A 21,051-nucleotide genomic window follows, 5' to 3' on the forward strand; every position below is an offset into this window, starting at 1 on the left:
CAACTTTTGATACCAACATGTTTGTTCACATGAACCCCAGATATCTGTTTTCTTAAAGAGAAAAAAGGTGTATCATTGCTGGTTTTCCAGCTTAAAAACAATAAAGAAACTACTTACCTGGAATTTCAGTAATTAATGCGAGAGATATGAGCAGTAAAAAGTCATGATTGGAATACATCCCTTTTCTGAAGTCAGATGAGTACTTTAAAACACAGATATCAGAAAAATGTGAGACTGAGCAAGTGTAACACATGTATGGTGAAAGACAATAGAATGTAAGTATTAATAGAAAACAGTTCCCAGTTGCAAACATTTTCCAAAGGAATACAGTTAGAAGTTAAGCATTTGATATCCTATGCTTATGCCAGGCTTGCCTCACAGCTGATATTTTCCCACATAGAAACTCTAGCAGTCCCACCTTGGGATCTCTGGGGATCATATTCTTCTCTTGAAAACTTTTTTTTTTTTTAAACTTTTTTTTTTAAGAAAAAAAAAAAAAAGAAAGAAAAAATAAATTGACTGTCTCACTGGATTGAACCTCAAAGGCTTCTTTGACGCAAGTGTTATTCTGACCACGTGAACGTGGTTTCCATTTTTACGAAAACTAGATTAAAACATGCATGAACAAACTGTCCATTGAACTTTAATGTTTCTTTGTTGCTTTGATGGTTAGCAGATTTCTGCTTCATAGATTGCCTCCTCCCCATACATTCTAAAAGAGAAATGATACATTGTAATTTGAATGATAATTTTGTTTTGATGATTTAATTGATAACAGACAGAGGAATAAAATCCCTGTTTTTCTCTACCATGCATATGATATAACTGCATTTCTTAGTAAACATCTGTATATAATTAAGGGATGTTGCACTAAAACTGTTTCTTCCTTACCTTTACCTTGGGGTTTTCTTGAGGATCTGTAGGATAATCCCTGTTCAGGAAAGGAGATGTTACCCCTTGTCATTCAAGGATTCTTTATCTTTAATTTTAGTGATTTAGGTGCCAACTAAAAGTTATCTGCCCACATTGTTTTTAGTGACGTCAAGACCAGTCATAACACACCCCCTTTTTGTAATCTTTCCAAGAATCTTCTCAATCTCATCAGTTTATCTTAAAAAAGAAACCTCAATAGCTGTATTTTAGTGCACGCAGGGTTTGACCTAATATGTATACATATTTTTGCAACTGCAATATTATGTGGAAGATAACAGAAATATTCTGTAGGATTGCTTCTAATCCAATTGTTTTATCACGCAGTAATACTGTATTTTTCAAGAGTTGCACATCTTTGTATAGACATGAAAATCAAAAGCAGACCAAGGACTGTTCAAACCTGCTCTGCCTATGTTGCACACAGGGAGTTATTCATTCAGTTTATCAGCCATAAAAATAATTGCACTACACTCAGAACTGACTGACATCTTTTATAATTTTTAACACTAAACTGTCCTGGTAAAAAAGAACACTACAATAATAACATCTGATTAGTAGAGAATTGCTACTGTAAATTATAGTGTTTGCAGAATAAAACAGAGTTGAAAGAGTTACAACTTTATATTAAAAGACATCATTAGGATTTTACCTCCTTTTCTCCCCTGTAATACCTTAGCAATATCCTCTATTCCCAGTCCTGCAAAAACAGCCAGGTGACTGCTATTGTCCAAATTTCCCAATATTATTTTTTAAAATTATTATTTTAAAATTTAAAATAAAAGAAGATAAATTTTCATCATCTGGATTGCTTGGATTTGTTTCACATGCAGCTATAATGACTACTAATTTGTAGGGAAGAAACAAACATTTATAGGAATATACAAAGAAGATTTGTATGTATATGCAAAATTCTTCCAAATCTGGAGCTCCTTTCTTCACCAGCAAAAGAGCAGTTGCAAGTGAAATGCAATCTACTGTCAATAGACTTGCAAAAATTACTTTTTTTTTTTTAATGGAAGTAATAGTAAAATAAATAGACTATTTGATTTGATTTGCTAGAATGTCTTAGAATGTTGACCTTTGACATCGGTGATGCTGCCTCAGAGGTTTTTAAACCATTTTCCTGGTACCTAAAAGCCAGGATAAATCTTGTGAAACTTCCTGAGTATGTTGTTCTTCTTTGCCATATTATATATGATAGATCTTGATACTTGCATTGGCTAAAATCTCAAGGTTCTTGATCATCTGTTAGTTTGTCAGCAGGAACACTTCCAAGATTCTGCAGTAGTGATGGACTCCAAGAGACTACCTACCTGTGTTGCTGTCGGATGGCCATTCCAGGAGTCAAAACCATCAATGAGACTAGACAGTGATCTTGTAAGCATGGGCTCAGACATGCTGGAGGATACCCTTAAGAGCGCATGAGACCCTGCATGTCCAAGCATGCCAGGGAAATTAATTCTCTACCAAGTATGCCCAGATAGATAGCCTACAGTTTGATTGAGAAGCTGTCTGTCTGAGATGCAGCCAAAGGGAGAGGATTTAAATAGCAGTGTAGAGTGCCTCTGCTCAGGATGCTCCAGAGACTGCTCTGCCTGAGCGATTTTACCATACCATAAGTTTTATATGAATTACTATGTCACAGATATCAGATTACACTTTATTTTTTCATTTCATATGGAAAATACATTAGAAGAAAGGAGTACATGTGGTTCGTGAGAGAACAGCCTACTCGTCAATCCTGAACTGAGATAGCATTGACCATCTCAGTTCAAGAAAGGGTCCCAAATGTGAAGCAGAAGGGAGCTACATTAATAACCACCACTTAACAGTGTTGTTCCCTCAGGCCAACTGCATGATTACTGACAGACGTATTTGCACAGTGCCTGTTGGCATCCATACCTGGCCTATGAATAAACAGAACTTCAGTTTCTAGCACTGACAGTCCCTCATTCCTTGAGAAGCTCATTTATTTATCACCTCATTAAATTAAAGAAAATTGTCAAAATATAAACAAGTCAAGGTTTCAGGGTACCATGAGGGTGGTCTTCTATTGCAATATAAAAAAAATGCTGCAGAAGGAGAGAAGCTTTGTATTCTGCAAAGATAAAATTCTTCTTTAGTCCAGTTTACCTTCTGTTGCTATTATAAATCTAAATTTAGAGAAATAGGACTAGGTGAAAAAGGAGGCTTTATAAACAAGGACTTCAACTTAAGAAAGACACACTTTCCTTCAGTGAATGCACATTTAGTTCAGTATTTCTCTTGGCAAAGTTTAGGCATGTCTCTAGTTAACAAATGTATTCTGCTGTCAGCCCTTTTCAAGAATTATATTTGATGCTGGATGCCAAATAACTTCTTTAACTATTAATAAATAACTCACAGGTATCTTAGATAGTGTGCACTTGAGGAATTATGCTAATACTTTCTATGCTGGAGACAAGGGAAATTCCCCCCCATAAATTTTTACTTTTGCTGACATGTTCTCTGAGCTCTGCTTTCAGAACGGATTCATTCTCACTAAGACAGCCATCTAATCTTGTGGAAAATCTGATCACCAACTCTTTGCTTCTTGCTGATGATGCTGAGAAAATTCCTGTTGACTCGAGAATGGGAGAGAATATAGATTCATCAATTTTGGCATCTGGTCTAGCTGCTTGTATTTCATTAGCTTCACAGTGATGAGCCTTTGCAATTTAAGAAGAACAGAATAGTCACCATCATGTGAACCAAATTACACTATATATTACATGCTACCTAAGTAACAATAAAATATTTTATAGGTAAAAAAACATTAAGTGACACCATGATTTTTCATGTGGCTTACAGAGAAGAAAGGATCTCTAAGGGAATACTTAGATAAATTATAAACCAAATCTCAAGGTGTGTCAGTTACTTGGAACATTATTTTAGGTGGAATGAATTTTTTTATCATGTTTATTTGAATCTATTTCAAGCTAGTCCCTTGTAAGAGCTGCTTTGTTAATGCTACAAAGACTGAAGTGGCTGTTACCTCAATCATTTGTCCTAACACTGAAGTTACTTATTACTATCAGGTGACAGTAGCACCTTTTCACATTTTTTTCCTACTTTTAGTTAATCTAACAGAAAATCTGTGGGCTAAATTTCATTGAAAGTGAAAGTTTGGAAAAAGAATCTTTTGAAAACAAAATTCCCCAGAAAGTAGCAGTTTTTAAGGAGTTTTGATTTCAGACAAGAAAATTATTCTGATTGCTTCTTGGCCACCAAATTCAGTGTTGCAGTTAAATTAATATCTCACAGGGAAAGAGAAAGGAGCATGCAAGGAGAGTTGATATAAAAAGGAAACCTCTGAAAATTCAGACAATAATTTTGTCTCTACTTTTGATTTGAAGATTTGATGACTAGAAATCTTCTCATTTCAAGAATCAATTTATATTTTCTTTATGGTTAAAATATTTATTTTTCCTTGTGGATTTGCTCTCAGGAGATTTTAGACAGAAGTGCCTCAGCTTGCAATTTTGACTTTCTGAACTCTTGGGGATTTTAGCCTTTGTCTTCAGAGAGTGCTTTAACTAGGAAGGGGTAGAGTTCTGGATGAATGTGTCTTTCCTATGTAACATCCTGACAACTTTGCCCCTGAGAATTATCTACAGGAGTCTCTTTGATCAGTCTCCTGAAAAGGATGACGGAACAAGCACTCTGCCTTCTTCTCTTCTTTATAGACTGTCACATAATGTTAGACAATTCCACCTTATTACCTTTACATTTATTTAAAGCTTTTCCTTTTGAAATTTGTGTGCCATCAATGACTTGTTATAATATCTAATTTCACATCCTTCATGAAGAGATCAAATATTTTTTTATCTCAAAGCTTTGTTTTTTTGTACAATGGTTGCAAGGTTTTTTTGACTGCCATGTCCAGTTCCATAGGTGCATTAGGCACTGCTGTCACCCAGTGCTGCTCTCATTGCTTCCCTTTCCCTTTCTGCCTCCCCTCCACTATTATATCTTGCCATATACTTGCTTCTTCTTAAAGTCAGCTCTTCAGAGTTTTGGTGCTAATTTTGAAGAAATGTTTGTCAGCTTTGCCAGCCTTGATTATAGAAATATGTATGATTTCTATCAATAAAGAAAAAACTAAAATCCATTGATGAGCTTTCCCAAAATGCATCCCAGTAGTTCTACATTAAAAAGTTTTGTGTTATCCTCAGTTTTTGTTTTTTTTTTTTTTTTTTAATCAGAACATATTAAATGTTAATATTAGGTCTGAAAATGGTAATCTTGAATCATTGCTGTCACATCTTTCATAGCTGGCAACAATCTTTTAGCCAGTCACAAACATGCAAGGTCATTTCTTTTGAGAGACTGATTGTTGAGTGTCTGGAGTAAGGCTGAGCTAGAGTTGTTGAGTGAGGTTTTCTTGGAGTCCTGGGTTAGGGAGAAGTTACAGAAGAATTACTGATGTATTTTAATTTTCTGCTGGAACTACAAGGAATCTTACAATCATAGAGTCATAGAGTCATAGAATAGTTAGGGTTGGAAAGGACCTCAAGATTATCTAGTTCCAACCCCCCTGCCATGGGCAGGGATACCTCACACTAAACCATCTCACCCAAGGCTCTGTCCAACCTGGCCTTGAACACTGCCAGGGATGGAGCATTCACAAGCTCCCCAGGCAACCCATTCCAGTGCCTCACCGCCCTTACAGTAAAGAACTTCATCCTTATATCCAGTCTAAACTTCCCCTCTTTAAGTTTTAACCTGTTACCCCTTGTCCTATCACTACAGTCCCTAATGAATAGTCCATCCCCAGCATCCCTATAGCCCCCCTTCAGATACTGGAAGGCTGCTGTGAGGTCTCCATGCAGCCTTCTCTTCTCCAGGCTGAGACATCATTAGCAGAGAACTCTGTGAGGGACACTGGCAACTGCAGAGTTTTTCCTCCCCTATCTTCCCATTTAGACAAAGTCTGAATCTACCTGTATTTGAATTACTTCTTTATTTTTTTTTATTTTATTACTATCTTTATTCTTTAGAAAAGTGCTCCCTTGTGGGAGTACAGGAGAAACTTCTTTCTCTGTTTAATAATGAGAAGGTGTAAAATCAGTTTGATTCTAACTACCTCTACAATCCATATTGATTCATTAAGTCTCAAGGCAGAAATGTACTGAGAATCAACAAATGAGAGATTCACAAATGGGAGGTTAGAGTTACTAGTTCAGTTTTGTCCATGAGAAATGACTCAAGTTCTTTCAAGGTGTTTCTAGATGTGTTTAGAAGTATTAGCATGGACATGTCTGCCAAAAAAGAAGGATTTTGACAAAACAAAACTTCATGTCTCTCATACAAGGCACTCTCAGAAAAGTTGTAGAATAACTGAAATTCAGAGGTGGCAGTGGGACTGCCAGCTGATCCACCCACTTGGGAGTTAATTTGTCAATTGCTGAATACTTAGGAAAGTTTTGCTTTAGTACTGCTTACATTTTACTGTATTTTGAGTCTTAAATATATTGTAACTAAGGGAGAACTGTCCATCTGTTTTGGTTACTTGTTTTGGTTTGTGTGTTTTTATCCTGCCTACAGTAGAAGAAGAATAACTAATAGGACTGAAATAGTAATGACAGTCCAATTTGTAATCAGCCTTCTGTACCCAGTGCTTTTCCTAAGAAACTCATAACCTTCAGGTTATGTATAGAAAAGGAATGTCAAATGTCTAAATATCAGTCAAATCTATGTTTTTAAAAGGGAAGTATTCTAAAAGGACTTACTGGTGTCCAAGGTGACCAATGGTCAGATGCCATGGGCAAGGAAACCCTGCATCCTGCCCAGCACTGTTTGCTGCAACAGCGCCTTGTGCCAGACTGGACTGTCAGTGCTGACTGATTAGTGTTAAATCCTACAGGTTTCTGCTTCAAGCCTCTGCCTGTCACAATAAAGGCTATATTGTACCAGCAGATAGATAACTAATCATACAACTAAGGAAGCTATGAAGTCAAGGTTGAGAGGGTTGCACGGAGTTGCAGAGGACTGTCAGTGCATGCAGATATGCTGAGAAAAAGGCACTCTGAACAAAGAAAGACCAATAACAAATGAGGAAGGGAAAATTAAGAGTGATACAAAATTGCTAAAATCCTAGCCTTCTTTCTACAGCTGCATTCAGCCAGCTTGTGATGATGCAGCCTCTACTGAATGCTTCATTACTGATAAGGTTATATATTACTTGTGGTTTTATTGTTGTCAGATCTGGCATTGCTCTGCAACAAACTCAGTTTGTGATGTTTTTGCTGACTGCTGTTGGCACTTGCATAGGTTATGATCCTTCATTGCATGTAGGTGCTAGACATCTGATTTCTTAAGGCAGCCTGATTTTCCTGAGGTACTTTTTCCAATCTGAAAGGCATGAAATAATGAAATACATTGTACCATAGTGGGAGAAAAGTTATCTCACTCACCAGCTGCCAATGGAAAGGCAGTTGTGCTGAATACCCTTGATTTTCTTAAGCTCTTGAATGTACAAAGCTGGGTAAGGATGTTCTGGGAATACTGGGTAGTATACAGAAAGCAGAATATTACTGCAAAAATACTACTGTTAATAATAATAATTATATAACATGAAGAGAAGCTTAATGATGGGTTTAGATACTTCTTTGATGAGATCGTTTTCAGTTTAAGGAAGATGTATACACCCCAATTTCACTGGAGTTAGCAGGGATGGAAAGAACATAATCACCTTGCTCAGGGTGCTATTTCCAGGTAAGGCCCATGACCTTTTCCTGTTACCTATTCCCAGAAACATGCTTTAGCCACCCCCTGTTTTCATGTGACATCATTTTTGTTCAGTGCTGTTAAGTCTCTTGCTGCTGCTTCTCCACAGAAGTTGTATAGCTATCTTTTAGATCATATAGGCCCTGAACAGGCTTCTATCTGCTCAAAGTCTTTCAGTAGTATTTTATCACAACTGGTCATGAATGTCAGGTAACTACTGAGGACAGAAGCCTGAACAAGCCGATGTGATTGCCCAGCCTCCATCCTAGTGCCGATTTTGTGTGCTACACGGTCTGATAACAATTTCCATTATTCATATATGACTTCATCACCTATTCCTGAGGACTGGATGGCCTTCCAAACGTTATCATGAGAATAAAAGAATACTTAATACCTTCATTCCAAGCCATCTGTTTCTGAATAGGTTTGGGTTTAGCCAGATTTCTGAAAGATATAGCCCTTTGATGAAGATTGATTTCCTTCACTGGAATCCACATAGCTTGCCCCCTTGGAGAAATAACTCTTTCTTGCTTAGACAGTCCATGACAGATTGAGCTCTAGGGTAACTATCTACCTAACACTAAGTTTTATAATAATTGCTTCTTCCAAGGAGGTATTTGCGTTTTTGAAGTATATCATAGTAGAATGAGGGAAGTAATACTGAAAACAGCAAGGATCTTGTTCCAGTTATTGACTATCAGAATTGCCTAGTTGTCTAGATCTCAGCAGTCCAGGTAAGGAGGAAGCCACACTTGACTTCAAAGACTAGTTCATGGTATAATGGGTGTTTCCTTCAAGAAATGAGATAAATGTATTTTCATCTGAATTTCAATTTTCTGATGTTGTATGACTAACTAAGCCGCTGAAAGTATCAAATATTTTACAACTTGGATTGAAAAACTTTTGAGTTGTTCTAAATCAGTGTGTATGCTAGTCATTTCACAGTATATTTGATTAATATTAATAGAATTAATAGTTTTATTCCCATTCTTAAAATATTGAACTTTTCATGAGCCGCTGAAAGACAACACTAAAATATTCTCTGCCAAGACTCCTCAAACTTTCTGCTGGTTTTCCCTTAATTATTTCACTTTCCTTCAGACTTCAGCATAGATTCAGTTAGCTCTATATAGCAGTCTGACCAGAAAGAATATCCTTTAGCACTGAATCTTCAGCGCCTTTCTCTTATACTCTCCTGGAAGAGTGTAATCTTCCAAGAGAAATTTTAACCACTACAGCCTGAATTGCAAGTCTGTTCCCAGGATGCAAGTTATAGTCAAAAAGTCTGTCCTAAGTAATAAATAATGGGAGATTATTAGAAAGTATGATCTCAGCCACTTATCTTTTGAATTTACACCGAGTGATGAAAAAAGAAGATAGGATGTCAAACTAGGTAAGTACTACAAATAATGTGGTGATTCAATGAAATCCTCTGTACTTCAATATGATTTCAATATAAAAAAATTGATTTTTATTTTAAGAAAACTAAATTAATTGAAAGGTAGCAAAAAAATGCTGTAACATTTCTCAGTTTCATTAACATGTTGATACTAGAAGTGACATACCATATAACTGTGCAGTTATGAATCTATCATATGATAGAGAAAGTTTCTGGACTCACAGAAAATATTGTAATTGGGAGCAAGGTGCTATACAGTTTATTAAGTTCTGCTCATGCATCTAAGTTATCATGTGAAACAGAAAGGTGGACCAACCTTAATAGTTGCACATTGAATTGCGTCTTTGTCGTGGTTTACACAAAGTCAGCCATAAATCACACAGTCGCTCTCTCACTCCCCCCCTTCTTGCCCTCCCCCTACTCCCAGAGGGACAGAGAGGAAAATCAAAAAGAATGCAACTCCCACGGGTTGAGATAAGAACAGTTTAGTAACTAAGGTATAACACAAACCACTACTGCTACCACCGATGATAATAATGATAAAGGAAATAACAGGGGAAGAGAATACAACACCTCAGCACCAGCTGACCGATAACTCGCCCCACCACACCCAACCGAGCACAGACTGATACCTAGTCCAACCCTGCAGTCCCCTAGCCCTTCCAGGTCACTCTCCATTACATCCTGGGCATGACGTGCTGTGGTATGGAATACCTCTTTGGTCAGTTTGGGTCAGGTGCCCTGTCTCTGCTTCCTCCCGGCTTTCCCTCCTCCCTGGCAGAGCATGAGGCTCAGAAAGTCCTTGGTCAGACTAAAACATTTGTGTTATCAGCTCTGTTCCCAGGCCGAAAGTCAAAACACAGCGCTGCACCAGCTACTAAGAAAGAGAAAAATGACTGCTGCTGCTGAACCCAGGACAGGATGGTAAAATATACCTGATTTGGATCAGAATGTCTTGGGGAAGGTCTGCTTGATGAAAGATCATTGCATAGTATATCTGAGAAATATGCAAAAGTAAGTCGAGTCAGTACAATATTAGAGAGAGCTGAAAAAACTCCTGACGAATATATTTTGCATCAGAAAATGTGAGTTGCCTTTGACAAATTATAATCCTACATAATGTTGACTGGGAACCTTTTTGAACAGCTAAGTTTCTTGACAGATCACTCCCTGAATCCTCACCAGTTTGCCTGGAAGACTGCTTGTCAGGAGCATTGTTTCTAGATTTGTTAGTTCATAGGTTAATCTCTTGGCTTTCTAAGGCATGAGAACTGAAAGACAGGTTAGTACCAGGTAGGTTCTCAACTCCTGCTTCCTGTCTCCCGGGTGCTATGAAAGACTCAAGAAGATTTGAGAGCCACCTCCCAACCCATGTAGCCTGACTCCAGTAATCCACCAGGGACAGATGGATTCTATACTCCTAGCTCTGTAGATGACAGACCAGAAAAAGACAGGGTATATAAGTAAATTCTCAGGATTGACCTTATTTTTGAACTGTTTTAAGGGGTCAAAAAATAATCTTTATTTTTATTCTGGAAATCTACATTTTTTTTTTTTGGTTTGGTTTTTTTTGTTTGTTTGTTTGTTTGTTTGTTTCAGACTCTGCTCTTTCCAACCCTCAAACCCCAAACCACACTGTTCTCTCCCATAATTAGACCCATGGTGATATCTTCTAGCAGATATACAGAATAGCTCTGTGTGTGCCTAGCTGAGACTTCAGGATAGTTAAAAACTGAGCAATGTCAGTTTGGAAAGAAGCAGCAATCCAGTTAAGAGAGAGTTGTAAAGAACTGCTGATGTCCTGATGCTGATACCTCAGAAGTAAGCTTTTTTACCTCTGCCTTGATCGTGAATTAACCAGCGTTGCCAGCACTCCAGCCTCCCTTGACACTGACTACCTATTCCCACTCTGTGCTGTCCTCTTCTTCAAGCTGAGCACTTTATTTCTGGGGAAATTGATGAAAATTGTATTTTTCTTCACTTTAGATTTATTTAAACCTGAGAGGTTCCACAATAGTACAGTGCAGATGTACAAATTCCTGGTCCATTTTTAGATGAAAGACCTGGTGACAATAAATAGCTTCAGTTCTTGGGTGAGGATTCCCACTGCAGTCCTACAGATCAGATGTTCTCCTCTCTCACAGTATGATTCTCAAGCACAGGCAGAGCTCATATTGCAGCTGTAGATTTAATGTTGGAAGAAACTACTGTGTTTGTCTTTTGCCTGACTTCTGCAGTTGAATCTGTGTATAATATTCATACTATTCTATGGTGTATACCATACATTCTTTGGAGGAAGGAAAGAGCAGGTGGAACGGAGACAAGGAATGTTTACAACTAAGTCTATGAATACACATACTGTAGGTTTTTTCTCCGTTAACTTTTTCACCTTTCAAATAAAGAAAAAGAGCTCTGTTTCTTTCAGAATTGTCCCATTTTCCAATCATTTAATCTTTTCTATAGATCGTTTTAGAACCCTTTCCAATTTATAAGTACCTCTTTTAAATGATGAGTTATAAGGCTTGGACATGTTTCAAACTTCAATAATGCCTGATACCTCAGTAATATAATAATTAGTAATAGTAATAAGCGAAAGGAAGTACCTTCCCTTATTATAATTAATAATTTTATTAATTATGACAAGGGTCACTGTCAAGGCAAGAATTGGGGTTTTCTGCTCTAGGCTTTGTATAGGCCCAAAAAAGAGGATGTTCCTGCAGCTTCTGTTGTTTATTCTGAGATGAATGTCTTAATATTTGGTTGCACGAAAACCCCTATTTTTCATTTGCACCCAGTTTACTGAGTCAGTGAAATTAGGCGCTATTGTTGCCTCCCCTTCTCTACGTTCCAAGCTTATGTAATTTTTATTCAGCACAATGAATTGTTACTTGTCTATTATGGAGCATCTCTGACTGTATTTTAACTATTCTGGATATTCACTTCATATTTGTTCTTCTGCTTTCATTATCAATTACCTACTCATTTACTTCTCCCCATTTTACTCTTTATATGTATCGGTTTATATGCATATACATGCAGGCATACAAATATTCTATGAATATGTATTTTTAAGAATGGCTTTCATTTCCTTTCTAAGCCAAGTTGACTTATTGCCAGAGCAGTTGTCCTTCTGTATGGATTGTGGCTTTCGGATATCTAGTAAAATATTCTTAAACAGTTCTTAGCTATTCATATTTTTTTCTGTTTAAATTCTTTCTCCCAATAGATTTGGCTTTATTTGTTCTCAGCTTTGGAAAATTGACTTCCCTGAAGCTCCAAATAATTCAGTAGCTGTCATAAAAATTCTGAAACAAAGCCCAAATAAAGATCCTGACCTCCCCTTGCTTCATTTCCAGAAAGAATATGAAAAGGGGATGATGCACAATCTTGTTTAAAAGTAATCTAAGTGTCTGAGAGAGAAACAAAAATTTTTAGAGCTCACAGTATATTTTCATGGTCAAGCAGCTTGGTGAGCATTGAAAATCACTGTAGTTTGTAATGCTGGGCCCCTTGAGAGCAGTACTACTGAAATGGAAAGTAGTGGTATTTGGAGGAGTGGACTCTGTAATGGTTATCTGTGGTGGTCTTGCACAGTTAGTGTGAACTCCCTAGTTTTTAATCCACTCACTATGATACCCCATTATTACTGAAAAATGTGTGTATAATTGTACCAGAACAAAGATATCAGTTTGATTGTAACTCTTCTGCATTGTGGTCTAAGAAGGAATACTGTCCTTCAGTTTAAAAACCAGGAAGTGAAGGTATTTGTATATGTGAGAAATGCTTGTATTATTGTACCAGAACAAAGATATCAATTTGATTTTAACTCTTTTGCATTGTGATTCTAAGAAAGAATACTGTCCTTCAGTTTGAAAACCAGGAAGTGAAGGTATTTGTATATGTGAGAAATGCTTGTATTATTGTACCAGAACAAAGATATCAATTTGATTTTAACTCTTTTGCATTGTGATTCTAAGAAAGATACTGTCCTTCAGTTTGAAAACCAGGGAGTGAAGGTATTTCTTTTACAATCTTAAAAACTGTAAGCACCAGCTTTGTTGCGTCATGAAATAAAAGAGTTCCTTAAGATTTGGACTGCAGAATTGTTTTGAGAAGAAACATACTTCACTTTCTCTGGCTGGTATGTCAGTGTTGTGCTAATACAAGTGTTCTGAAAAGAAATCATCAAATATGCACTTCAGACAAAAAAATAGCCAAGGATGGGGAGAAAAATAGGAAGTACAATCTAACGTGACTGCGAAAAACCAAAGCCACTTACTCTTTCATCCCCTTTTAAGTAATCATTCAAAGAACGGAAAGTTTTCTCTGAAAACAATAGATTTAATAAAATTTAGTTTTCTGTTAACTAAGAGTTTTAACTGAAAGTCTAAGGACACTGAAATGCACTGTTTCTATGGTAATTTTTAGAAACATAACGTGAAGTTTCGTTGGGCAGCTTCTGTTTTAAAGGATTCTCCAGATAAATTCAAGACATTGCTATGGACCATGGTGAAAAAGAGGAAAGTCATGCTACTAGAGCCAGGTCTTCATAACTTTTTTTGAGTACTTCTGCTCAAGAGAAGGTTGTGTAAAGGGTTGTACTTGATTTTCTTTGAAAGTCTAGTTTCATTAATATTTACTACAAGTGATCAGACTAAAACTTGCATTCCAGATCACATGAAAGCTTTTGCTCAGTATACAACAAGCTCTTCTGGTTTTGTCTGTTTGGTTTTGGGGGGTTTGGTAGTGGTTTTTCTTTTTCATTTCAGATAGATAGAAAATATGCAGCAAAAAATCAATTATATTTTAGACCAATTCTTTTATTCAGCTGGACAGTCAGACAAACAAAAAGGTTATTCAGGGTGTCCTAAACAGTTCTTTCTTCAGCTCTTTTTCAAAATCTTGGTGATCAAAGTCTTTATTCTTCATTTTGTAGATTCTTTTTAATCTTCAGTACATCTGAATTTCAAGGGTCTGCTTGACCTTTGGAATTCTTTTTTTTTTATGTTGTAAAATTTCATTTGGAAAAAACAAATGAAGCTGCAACAATACACTTTGGAATTACTGATGATGAAAAGAGAAATAAAATTTGGTTTCCTTACATCTACTTATCACTTTTCAAAAAATGGTTTTAGTAGATCAATGCTGGGGTTTTGTTTCTGTTCAAATAGTAGGATTTGCATGTACACTTTACATGTTTTCTTGCCCTCCAACCTTTTTTTACTGTCTCCATCCTGCCTATCTGTCCTCTGGAAAATCAGTTTTTTGCAAGAATTTTCTGCCAAATACTCCATGGTAGTCTATTACAAGCTAATCTTTAGTTGGCTCTGAGCACAGACAAAGTTACATTGTGAAAGTCCTGCTTGTACCCAAATGTCATTATAATGTGGATTGTTTCAGGATGGAGACCAAACTGGATGATATTTCCATGTTGCAGATCAAATGGACATGTTTTACAGCAGTGCAATGAGTCAAGTTTTCTGGAGCTACTCTGAAGTCTCTGTTCCATCTCATTTAATTTTCGGCTGCCTCCACTTGTTTAGCCTCTTATCAGTTTACATATATCACAAGGATAAGACACTCGTTTAGCCAAGTTAATTATATTGTCTTCATCCCATGCAATCATGAGCAGGCCTGGTTATTTTAATCATCTTCACGCCTACTTTTCTATACACACTCTGCTTCTACGGTAGCCATTCTAAGATATGTAAGCTGGCCTCTTGCCTAGAAATAAGCCAATCCCTGCATTACGCTGAAATGTTCTCATTGCATTTGGTGCTAATTGGGTAATGTGCTGCACTGTTTTTACATGATATTTTGTTCCTTGCTATCAAACATTCCATGCCTTTTTCATGACATGATTTATAAGACTTCCTTGTCACCTACATTCCTGCCAATTCTCCCAGAGATTCTTCTCTAGATTGTTCTGTTTCTTCCAAAGTCTCACCCTCGTACTGCTGCTAATTGAATATTTGCATATCCTGTTCCTTCTGTCTGGAACTCTCAGCCCTTTTAACTCACTGAGTGTCCCTTGCCAAACACTTTAAAAAGTCAGGCTGAAACTTTCCACTTTGAATATTGCTTTTTGTGTTCCTATGTAATACCTTTCAAAATGTTCGGAGCCCAGAAATGTTTCCACATTCAAGTGATCAGAAGTGAGAGATAATAGCGAGGTTTTAGGCCAAATCAGATACAGACTGATTTTTGAAAATGTCATTTCCTTGTGCAATTATAGAGCAGTGACACTCACATGACAGTTAAGTCACATGCAGAGACAAAAAATCAGGATGTCCTCCTTGTAAAAACAAATCCAGGAGGTCCTTCATGTTCCTGAGCAAGTACAGGCCTGTTACATTTGTAGGCACAAAAATGGATCTGAAGCAGGAGTATGGTGGATAGCTTAAATTGTTGGAAACGGAAAGTCTGCAATTTAGCAGCAGACAGAAAGTGCTCGATTCTGTAATATTGAGGCATCAAGGTCAAGAATTAAATATTTTTATTCATGTAAATGCTGCATGATCATCAACAAGTTAACAAACAATTCTTTTAATAAGACCAAGGATGCACTCTGATCTGGTCCCATCCCCTTCTCTCACCATGTTTCCAACTCATTCTCTTCCTCTCCAAGTCTTGCCACCTCTTGCCACTGTTACTTATGTGCAATTCAGTATTTAGATCTTGTCAAGCTACCCATTTTGTGCCAATGTAAAAATGACATTATCATCTTAACTTCAGAAGCTTCTATTAACATATCAATGAAATACCCAAGATAGATACCAGCTTAAAAAGATGATCAGTGTAATACATGCTTGTCAAATCATGAAAGTAAGCTATGCCAATATGTTTTTACACACTATTATTACTTCCACACTAGCCACTCTACTAAGCTCACATTTTAGTTTAATATTTACTAGAGATGCATTCTGAATTTCTGACAGATCTAATGAATAAACTCTGAGTACGTTAAACAAACTAGTAGGAATGTTATCTAATAATTTGATTTGTCTTCAGAATATGATGTATCCTGCAACTCCTCTGGCTTCTCTGACTTTGTTTTCAGACCAAAATCTTAAAAAGACAAAGGTTTTGTCTGTTTGATATTAGAGGTATCACTATAAAAATAAAACAAACCTTTCAGTTTTGGGTCTGTTTAGGTTTGGCTTTTTTTTTTTTTTTTTTAGAGGAAAGCCTGTATCGCTTTTTGTAGGTGGACACAACCTTCAGACTCTAATAGCTACAAAGTTGTGCACCACTTTCAATTAATTTAAAATCATTAAACCAGCAGTGACCATTCCCTTCTTATGCCTTACTAGAATCATTCAGTGTTTGTATCAAAGTTAGGAATATCCAGACTTCTCAATAGGCTCCAGCAGCAAAATTTTTTATAAATTGAATAGATTAGGTTATTCTCTCGCAGGAACCTCTTCTCTGCAGGATGAATACTAAGAGCAAATGCCATGTATTTTCCCTTTCCTTGGCTTTTGGCACCTTGTGAAGTAGCTAATACTCACCACTCTAGATAGCAAAATATCAGAAGATGTGTCTAATAAAAGATCGAAGAAGGGCCAAGATTACTGTATGACTGAGGAGCTATTTCAGCTTAGTGATCTCCAAAAACATCAACTAACTATGTAAGAAAGTGAAAAAGCTAAAGGTGAAATTTCTCTCAGTGTAGCTGTGTTTATAAAGCAGGAGGATTTTGTAAATTATTGTTACCAATATAATGTTATGAATGGGAATTATTTAATGCAGAGTGTCTTTCAGCATTGGAAGAAAGACTGCTGAAATGCAATAATATATTAAAGGCTTAGCAAGAGATTGGCTGTGAAATAAGGACAGGGATTTGCTTCTATTTAGCTAGAGATTTCATTGTCGGTGAATGTCCCTTCATAACCACCACAGAGGAGACAAAAAACATTGAAGTTCTCTGCAAGGGTCTGAATTACAGTTCACACTGGTATATGTCAGAGGTAACACAGACTTGCTACCTACTGCAAAATTGAAATAGATAGTAAGAGATTTTAGATACACTTCATTTATTGAAAATATCCTATTGAAGAGATATAACAGTGAATGACAATGCCTGCTGCTAATGCAACTGTGGTTAACTTACAATCTTGTCTCTTCCAGAAGTTTATTTCACCTCCTGAATCTTCTTCCTTTGATTTTTTATTGTACTTGAGGAGAGGTTTGTGCCCTCAAACGTTTCCCAAGAGGGAGACGTGCCCTGAAACCTCTCAGAAGAACAGCCACCTGCCAGTCCTGCAAGCAAGCACCCATGAGCAGCAGCTGTCTGCGTATTATCTCAAGGAACTGGAGAAAAAAATCTCAGTCAGCTCTGCATGTAGGTGCTGAAGTCAGCCAGGCAAAGAGGATGTAAATGGTGTAGACATGTAAATGCTAAAGTGATTTTTTTCTTTTAGAAGGCAGACAATACAGACTGTACATGCACATTCATTACCCTATTTGCTCTGTTGATTGTGTCTCTTGTATGATTTTGGAAGAGTGAAGTAGGTCTCAGGTTATGAGTTCAGTTCTTAGCACTAGATTTGACAAAATAAAGATTTAAATAAGTTAGTGCAAGTTCAGACTAGTACAATTTATTACAATGTGTTCAGTTCAGCTTTTCCAGCACATGACATTGCGTGGTACACGTTCCTCTGCAGAACGCGCTGTTGTGACTGCAAAGCAGCTCAGGGTCATAGTCATGGTTCACACGTAGAGCATCTGCTAGGAACTGCTATGGTCAATATGATTTCATATTGTACATGTATTCTTGAGCTTTCCCTTCACACAGAGAAGACATTTTCAGAAGGGGAGTAATCTACAACAGGTAACAGAATGAAAAGGAAAAGAAGTTTCATTTTTCAATTTTAAAACACAAAAGTCTTTATCAGAAACTTTGGCGAGTTCCTAGCTGGGTCATAGGTTTTGTGGCTAGAACACAAATTGAGTGCCCAGTTTTGGATAATCTAATCCTAATGTTCCAAACACATGCAGAAAATAATTAGAAGTGATCTCTACTTGCAAGAGCTACTGAACACACACAACACACATTTCTGTTGTAGTTGCTTACATCAGATTTCATTCTGGCCCCCTGTTTAAGCTTTTACATGGTTTTAAATGCTTGCTGCAAAGTCAGATCTTTGAGAAAGACATATGACTGGCAGAGAATAAATATTTTACATGGAATAATTACTTATTGCCTGAAGTCTTTGGCATGCTCTCCAGCAGGAAAAAAAAACATTTTAATAAATGCCAACCACACCTACAAAAGATAAGTACCATCACAAATCATGCTCACTTATTCCAAGATTATCATTTGATAACCAGTCCAAATTGCTGTTGAGATAATAGCACCTCTTTTGATGTTACTGGCAAAGTGCAGGTAAAAATATTTCTGTATTTGGCTTTCACCATTAGTGCTAAGATTTTACAAAGCCTAACAACAAAACAAGAGCCAAAGCATAAGAGGACGAATACTTTCTCGTAGTAGAGTAAATCAGATACACTTCAGCACACTTTGGAAACAATTGCCACCTACCATAAATAGGCTGTTAAGTGAAAAGTGTATAAACACAGCTTATTTTACTGGGTAGAATTTAGAAACATTTGGTACAACCCATTTTAAGTCTAGTTTTCCTAGAGGAGTTTGGAAAAAATATTTGGAACATCCCAACAATGGGAGAAGCCATGTCACTTCTGTTGGAAGAGGTACTAACTGGCTGTATCTTTGTGACAGATTTCCTGACACCTCAGGTACACCTGCATTCAAAGGCTGCCTTCATAACATCCCAGAAAACTTTAATCAATGTCAGGTTTACAGCAGCACAGAGCAGAATCTCTGGTTTATCAGTTTAAAACAATGGGATCCTTTATTCAGGGAGGTTGTGACTCAGTGCCTTGTTTGTCCTAGCTAATGAGAACTAACAGCACTGTCTATAATGGATGTGCCGCGGATATGACTGTGGGAACGTGCCTTCAGGATGAGATCCAACTATCTTCGACTGTGTACTCAATGATGATTGTGATTAAAATAATTTTGGGAACTCATGTACAAGATGAATTGCACTGTGAATAAGTTAACAATTGTTCTAACTTATCATAGTTGTTCTGCACATATGTTCAACATGCAGCTTGTTGGCATTTTAATGTTGTGTATGTGTGTGGGGAGAGGGGTGTGAGTAGACCTAGTCTGCTGACTCATCTTGATAGATGGATTGGGTTTTATCATCACTGAATCAGAGGAACACTGAGTGGTTTTCCAAGATGAAATAGCTTGAGGGAAAAGGCTGAACAGCCTGCATCAGACCTTACAGTAAATCAGACCAAGCAAAGGCTCAATTCAAGTGACTGGAAGCTTGCTCAGGATTTCTGCCAGGGGTTGCTACACCGTAAATGAAAATCTAACAAAGTATGAGATGTAAATCTGTTAAAGACCCTGGACTGCATATTTGTCATCTGGGATACTGGCAGGGACAACTTATCTTCTGGTATTTGGTGACTGCTATGAGAAGTTACCTGCTGTTTAGAAAGCACGGCTCTTGCCAGACGTGATAGAGAAGATATCTTGTCCTTCCAGGGGACACAGTTCTAGAGAAACTTCCCTTTTGGCTGAGTCTGGAACATCTGCAAGCCCTAAAATTTAAAGATAAATATCCCCATTACTGTGGGGAAATAGGTGGATAAGAAAAGAATGAGCCAAGTTTCAGGGTGAAAGGAGTTTGAAATCTTTCATTCTTTCATTCAAGGATTCTGCCTGTCTGATAAAGTCTTGGAGAAGACTGAGAACTGATGTTGAACAATGTGCACATGGTCTGTCAGATAAAGGATGAGACTTTCTGTTCCCCTACTAAGCAGGCTGAGATCCATAGCAGAGCATGTATACTCAACCATTTTCTGCAGGAGTAGAGTGTTGAATAAACTAGCTGGGAAAAGAACAACTTGGTAAGGTCCCTGAATGCTGCAGAGTTGTAAATGAAGCTATTTACAGAAAGTAATAGGTATTTGGACACCACCATCATTTTACTAATTTCTAATACAATTCTTTTTAAGAAAGGCTGTGATCGTAACAGTGTGGTGTACTGATTCATCTGAAGCAAGTAACCATTGAGTAGGTACAGAAGCAGCACTTGCTTGTGACCAAGTGAAGACATTCATTTCAGATTATTTTGCATGTTGAAATTTGGCTGTAAAAGGTCAGGACTGTGAAGTATCTAATAGGGAAAAAATAGTCAAATAAAGAAAAAAAGTTAGGTAATCTTCTTCTCAGTTATTCAGGATGCTGCTTGTACAAGCCATGTACATTTTATTGTCTGCATGTTCTCATGCATGAACTGTAAATTTTTCATCTGTGTCAAAATACTTGTATACATCCTATTAGCCACTATGGCTGGTGGGCACCAGACCTGAAACCTATCCCTCACATATACCCCCTGGCTAATGAGAAAGTTTTTGAAATGTGTCAAAAACTTCCTTTAAGTCTCAGGTGAGGAGAGCTACATTGAAATGCAACTGTCAGGAGACATGTCAGGAGCTCTTATCACAGAAATTAGCAGATATAAATGATCAGAGGCTCATTGAAGTACTGACATGCAAAGGTTCTGGATAGTGTTATAGACCAGTTTGGAACATGCAGTTTTCACAAAAAATGCAATATATGTAAAAAAAAGAAGAATCACCGAAATCAGCAGTGGAAAATTTCAGATTTGCAACCAGAACATAGATGTTTGGATTCTGAAAAGCATCTGAAGCACTGGATGGATGAGGTCTTCTCATTTCCATTCTTCTCTTCTGGCTTGACTCTTAAGAAAGACCACATCTCTTCTGATACAACCAATAAAAACATCAACATTTTATGCTAGAAAAGCCTTACAGAAACACTAAAGGGTACCTTAATCATAATCCATAAATCATAAGTTCCCATAATTGAGAACTAAAGGGATGCTAGATGCTTATAATCAGTCCCCATT

The sequence above is a fragment of the Lathamus discolor genome, chromosome 2 (genome assembly GCF_037157495.1).
Source record: "Lathamus discolor isolate bLatDis1 chromosome 2, bLatDis1.hap1, whole genome shotgun sequence".
Lineage (NCBI taxonomy): Eukaryota > Metazoa > Chordata > Aves > Psittaciformes > Psittacidae > Lathamus > Lathamus discolor.